Source organism: Primulina eburnea, chromosome 17 (assembly GCF_022965805.1).
Source record: "Primulina eburnea isolate SZY01 chromosome 17, ASM2296580v1, whole genome shotgun sequence".
Classification (NCBI taxonomy): domain Eukaryota; kingdom Viridiplantae; phylum Streptophyta; class Magnoliopsida; order Lamiales; family Gesneriaceae; genus Primulina; species Primulina eburnea.
The window spans coordinates 16,158,546-16,165,089 of NC_133117.1; the positions used below are offsets into that span (position 1 = coordinate 16,158,546).

Sequence of the window (6,544 nt, forward strand, 5' to 3'; positions counted from 1 at the left end):
AGAGCGGTTTGCTGGTTAAAAAACAATATTTCGAATCTTTTAGTAATAATTTACGTAAATGGTCGCGAGACGAGGACTTCCCGGGGAGGTCACCCATCCTAGTGCTGCGTTCGCACAAGCACGTATAACCCCGGGGTTCTGTGCGGCGAGAGCAGAGCCGCGTTTTGTCTCTCGCCGCCCGGCCCACACGTACTCGGGCATATAAGAATAAACAGCCTCGAGTACGTGTGGGCCGGGCGGCGAGAGACAAAACGCGGCTCTGCTCTCGCCGCATCAGAACCCCGGGGTTATACGTGCTTGTGCGAACGCAGCACTAGGATGGGTGACCTCCCCGGGAAGTCCTCGTCTCGCGACCATTTACGTAAATTATTACTAAAAGATTCGAAATAGTTGTTTTTTAACCAGCAAACCGTCTCTGGATTAATCCGCATGCCCATTCGTGTAGAACAGGCTCACAACAACAATAATAGTTCAATTTTACAGAAAAATAGTAAAAAAAAAAAACAAGAAGAATAAGAAAAATTAGCGAATTTAAAACATTCTTACGCCTGAGATAAGAGAAAATTCTTATCTGGTCCCGATCGAGGAATCAAAAATAGAAAAACACGAAAAGGGGTGCAACACGAGGACTTCCCAGGGGGTCACCCATCCTAGTACTGCTCTCGCCCAAGCACGCTTAACTTCGGAGTTCTGATGGGATCCGGTGCATTAGTGCTGGTATGATCGCACCCAACATTGAGTGGGCTATTTATTCTTATATGCCTCGAGTACGTGTGGGCCGGGCGGCGAGAGACAAAACGCGGCTCTGCTCTCGCCGCATCAGAACCCCGGGGTTATACGTGCTTGTGCGAATGCAGCACTAGGATCGGTGACCTCCCCGGGAAGTCCTCGTCTCGCGACCATTTACGTAAATTATTACTAAAAGATTCGAAATAATTGTTTTTTAACCAGCAAACCGTCTCTGGATTAATCTGCATGCCCATTCGTGTAGAACAGGCTCACAACAACAATAATAGTTCAATTTTCCAGAAAAATAGTAAAAATAAAAAAACAAGAAGAATAAGAAAAATTAGCGAATTTAAAACATTCTTACGCCTGAGATAAGAGAAAATTCTTATCTGGTCCCGATCGAGGAATCAAAAATAGAAAAACACGAACAGGGGTGCAACACGAGGACTTCCCAGGGGGTCACCCTTCCTAGTACTTGACGTGGATCTTTGTACGAATAAAAAGCAAACACGATTAAAATTGAATCGCGCCCTCAATTTAATATCAAACAAAGAATCGTTGTTGTTTTCCCGATCTTTGGGACAAGTAATTGTGTAATATTCACCTCTAAATCACGAACGATTTAGCAACAAATATTAACGAAGGTAAACAATCGAAATTCAAGCGAACCTTCAAAGAACTTGTCTTTGACAATTCGAGTGAAGAACAATCGACAAACGCCACAAAAGATAAATCTTTTGATAAGTTTGATTTTTGTAAAACACCTAAGTGTATTTGAGAGAAAATCTCACAATTTGTATGATATGAATCTAGCCAGCCACTATGCGTTCAAGAACCGATCTCGAGAGGACGCTTGAAGATTTTGAATGTTTCCCTTCATCCAACCAATAAAAACTTGGAAACAAGGCTCGAAGGGTTCGGGTTGCATCACAATCAAGTAGAAGCTAACTGAGGCTACACGGACGTGTACACGGACCTGTACACGGGGTCCGTGTCCCTTACATTCGAGAATGAGAAATACCGTGCCTACATGGACCCCCTTCCGGATCTCTACACGGGGTCCGTGTCACATACGATTTCGCGCATATTTTTCCTTCTTTAGAGTTTTAATTATTTTGGCAAGTAGATTTGATATCTTTAAATATGAACAAAAGTTAAAAGTTTACATGGTATTCTAACTTATTTATAGTTAACAAAACCCTAAATATAAAAATTGCATATTTAAAGATATCAAATCTACTTGCCAAAATAATTAAAACTCTAAAGAAGGAAAAATCTGCGCGAAATCGTATGTGACACGGACCCCGTGTAGAGATCCGGAAGGGGGTCCGTGTAGGCACGGTATTTCTCATTCTCGAATGTAAGGGACACGGACCCCGTGTACAGGTCCGTGTAGCCTCGGCCAGCTTCTACTTGATTGTGATGCAACCCGAACCCTTCGAGCCTTGTTTCCAAGCTTTTATTGGTTGGATGAAGGGAAACATTCAAAATATTCAAGCGTCCTCTCGGGATCGGTTCTTGGAACGCATAGTGGCTGGCTAGATTCATATCATACTCCCTTTCTTTAAAAAGATTTGTCCTCAAATCTTGTCTTTCTTGATAGCTAGGAAGATCAATACATTTCACGCCTTTTCCACAATCCTGCAAGTAGAGTTTAACAATGCTCGGGATCGAACCGGCTATTTCATTAAAATAAAGTAATTGCTCATCCTCACTCTTTTGGGCCATACACATAATATCTTTTTTTGTTTGCTTGACCTCTTTTTCACACAACTCTTTATTTTCATCGATGTCCATCTCACTCTTTTTATCGCTCTTTTTTTCGACCATCTCATTTTCTTTTTCTCTCAACTCATAACAAAATGATTCATCAATACAAATTACATTCGTAGACAGTGAGCACAAGAAACAACTTGCATATCATCTAACAACTCACCCTCCACAGCACAACACTCAATACTCGCATGAGACACAATATCAACATTCAAATCATCCACAAGTTTAGCTTTAAGGTTCGAAGTGGAATCCACTACCTTCATATCCTCAATTGGACATTGGCTAATATGATGTCCAAACTCTAGACACCAAACACATTGAATATCACAAGTACTAATTTTTGAAATTTTAGATGTACCTTGATATCCACGTTTTGAACTCCTCGCTGGTGTCGCCATGCTTCTCTCCTCTTTACCCATCCTTCCAATCTCATCCACTCGCCCATACTTTTCACGCATATGTTTAAATTTTTCCTCCATTCTTTTTCCAAATTCTACCAACAATGACTGGAACTCACTATCAAGCATATTGCACCTTTTTTTTTTTAATTTTTTTTTCGGGTGAACAGTACGCTACAGTACCGTGAACAGTAAATACGGCAAATGAACAGTAAGTCCGTAATGAACAGTACTCCGACGTGAACAGTAATTCCGGAAACGATGAATAGTAACTCCGGTACCGTGAACAGTAATTCTGTCACGATGAACAGTAATTCCGCCGCTATGAATAGTAATTCCGGAGATGAACAGTAACCTAGATTTTTTTTTTTTTTGATTCAACAAATCCGTAGAAATCGCTACACAAAAATCTGTATTGAAATTCCTACGAAAAATTGAAGGGATACTCTTACTTGAATCAAAAACCAAAAGCTCTGATACCAAATGACGTGAATCTTTGTACGAATAAAAAGCAAACACGATTAAAATTGAATCGCGCCCTCAATTTAATATCGAACAAAGAATCGTTGTTGTTTTCCCGATCTTTGAGACAAGTAATTGTGTAATATTCACCTCTAAATCACGAACGATTTAGCAAAAAATATTAACGAAGGTAAACAATCGAAATTCAAGCAAACCTTCAAAGAACTTGTCTTTGACAATCCGAGTGAAGAACAATCGACAAACGCCACAAAAGATAAATCTTTTGATAAGTTTGATTTTTGTAAAACACCTAAGTGTATTTGAGAGAAAATCTCACAATTTGATATCAAATCAATAATGAACAAAAGTTAAAAGTTTACATGGTATTCTAACTTATTTATAGTTAACAAAACCCTAAATATAAAAATTGCATATTTAAAGATATCAAATCTACTTGCCAAAATAATTAAAACTCTAAAGAAGGAAAAATCTGCGCGAAATCGTATGTGACACGGACCCCGTGTAGAGATCCGGAAGGGGGTCCGTGTAGGCACGATATTTCTCATTCTCGAATGTAAGGGACACGGACCCCGTGTACAAGTCCGTGTACACGTCCGTGTAGCCTCGGTCAGCTTCTACTTGATTGTGATGAAACCGAACCCTTCGAGCCTTGTTTCCAAGCTTTTATTGGTTGGATGAAGGGAAACATTCAAAATCTTCAAGCGTCCTCTCGGGATCGGTTCTTGGAACGCATAGTGGCTGGCTAGATTCATATCACAAGCGTTGATAGAACTCATCCTTGAAGACTTTCCACGTGATATCAATACCTCGGTGCTCCAAGGCTCTCTTCGCAGTCAACCACCAGCTCTTTGCAACCTCTTGCATTTGATGCCCTATCAATTTCACACGTCGCTCATCAGTATATGCCAAAGACTCAAACAACATCTCGATATCATCAAGGCAGCTCTCGCACTCTACTGCACTCTCTGTGCCCTTCAGCGTAGGAGGATGGAAAGATTGAAATCTCTTCAATAAGGTCTCCATCGACGTAGCGGTAACATCCATCTGTGCACCGGATGTGCTACCCTGCTCTGGCTGTGGTATACGTCTAGGCGGCATAAATCTGATTATCAAACTGATTAGTACAAAATCAATATCATCTGTCTCAGCCCTCCTCTGATCATAACCTCTGATCGAGAATCAATTCTGATTCAGGCTTTACAAGTATATGCTGTAAATCAACTCTGATATAATACAACATATAATAGGGAAAGCAATAAATCATGCTAGCACATCAATAGCAAGGAAAATGACTCGATCTACCCCGCTCATTCTATTCTATCTCAGTCTACAGAACCTACGGCTCTGATACCACCTGTTGTGGGGACCCGGGCTCTGACTCAATTCTTTTGGGATTTAATTGGATCTTTGTTAGAAAATGTGGGTCAAAATTTTGCTTTTAACATTAATTCAAATGTATAATTAAAGCATAACATGTCTTTATATTAATTAAACAACATAATGTACATACAAGTCTGTTTAGTACAATCATACACTAGTGTTTAAATACCAACTACAAACATGAGTAGTACAAGTCTAATAAGAAAACACTAGAAATCTGCAACGCCTGAGATCTCCACGCTATCATCAATCTCTCATCTAGCTCGAGACCCAGATCCTGCCCCACCTGTTGCCATGCACACATACAGACACGACAACAGCCGGATAACTCCGGTGAGAACAAATCTCAGTATAAAACATGGATGCATGCAATGTAATTAAATCAAGTACAAAAGCATAGCATATATCAACTAACATGAATTATAATCTAAAACATGTAAAGGAATACAAATCTGTATTCAACCTCTAATTCTTGACTCGATTCATTTCTACTCTAGGGATCCCGGTGCGAATAAGACGGTCTGTCACCTACCCAACCACTCGGGGCGACGATACGTCTTATTCCTAGACTTCGGTCAACTCTGTATCGAGGGTCTACACATAGAGTAAATCTGATCCTATGTGTTGATACACCGAAACGTCTAGTTTTAGCCAATCTGCCAATATCTCCTATCTCAGGACTCGAATATAAATCAATCAACAAGACATTACATAATCAAATGTAATAACAATCTAGTATGTGATTTAGGGAAACTCGTATCAAATCTGAATCAAGTTGTGCAATCCCGTGACCACATGAATTATACCTTTCTTGTCGCACTATCTGTGTTGTAGCCGAAATCTCGAATACCAAGTAGCCAATACAAATCTGAAATGGCATAATCAATGTGCACTTCATCAATATACATTTCAAGCAATTCAATATACAAGCTGAAATCGGTTTCAGTATACTTCGACGGCGTAACGGCGTAATTCTTCGATACCGCTAACTCAATAATATCATACCCAATCACAAGCAACTCATACTATCATCAAAACATCAACATATATTCTGAAATCTGTATATTTTCGGTCTATCACATGCTGGAAATTCTCGAACATTTATACGGTATCAAAAATTCAATCCGGTAACGAATATATCATGCTCAATATATCAAGAACACATATTCTAACTCAAATCATAACTTCTCCAACATATGAATTTCGAAGCATGCTGGAAATAAACAATACTTACATCCTTAGCTAGCTCTTGTTGCAAGGATCACAAATCCGTACTCGAAATTAAAATCGGATAGCTAGTTGTTGCATAATCTTAATTCTAATATGAAGAAACTTTGAAGAAAACAAAGGGGAACTCTCGGTGCTCTCAGCTGCTGGAATGAAGAATGAAGATTCAGCAATTTCATATATATATACATGCCATGTGTCAAGCCAAGAAACAAAGGTGGCATTCTCGCATGCAGCACCGCGGGTGCGGTCCTCTTGCACCGCGGGTGCGCTCATGCTTCGGCAGCCCCATTATTTTCTCAAATTAACGACCGCGGGTGCGGTCTCTGCAAGACCGCGGGTGCGGTGATGCTACGGCCAAACTTCATAATTCTGAATAATACACCGCGGGTGCGGTCTTGTCTGAGGCGCAGGTGCGGTATGGCTTCGGCCATTCTTTCAAAATTCTCATTTTTATGTCATGCATTCTCACCTCTTCAAATCTAACATCAATGACAACTGATAATTCTCGAGCCTTACAGTAACTGAATGCAATTTTCAGCTTCAGTTGA

At 40.1% G+C, this 6,544-nt stretch overlaps 1 non-coding gene across 1 annotated transcript; it reads right to left on the reverse strand.

Annotated features, from left to right (window-relative positions):
- Window positions 1–612: 612 nt before the first annotated feature.
- On the reverse strand, window positions 613–731 carry LOC140818858 (5S ribosomal RNA). Its single transcript, XR_012115090.1, has one exon. It is a non-coding gene; the product is annotated as a 5S ribosomal RNA (ribosomal RNA).
- Between the last annotated feature and the right edge of the window lie 5,813 nt (window positions 732–6,544).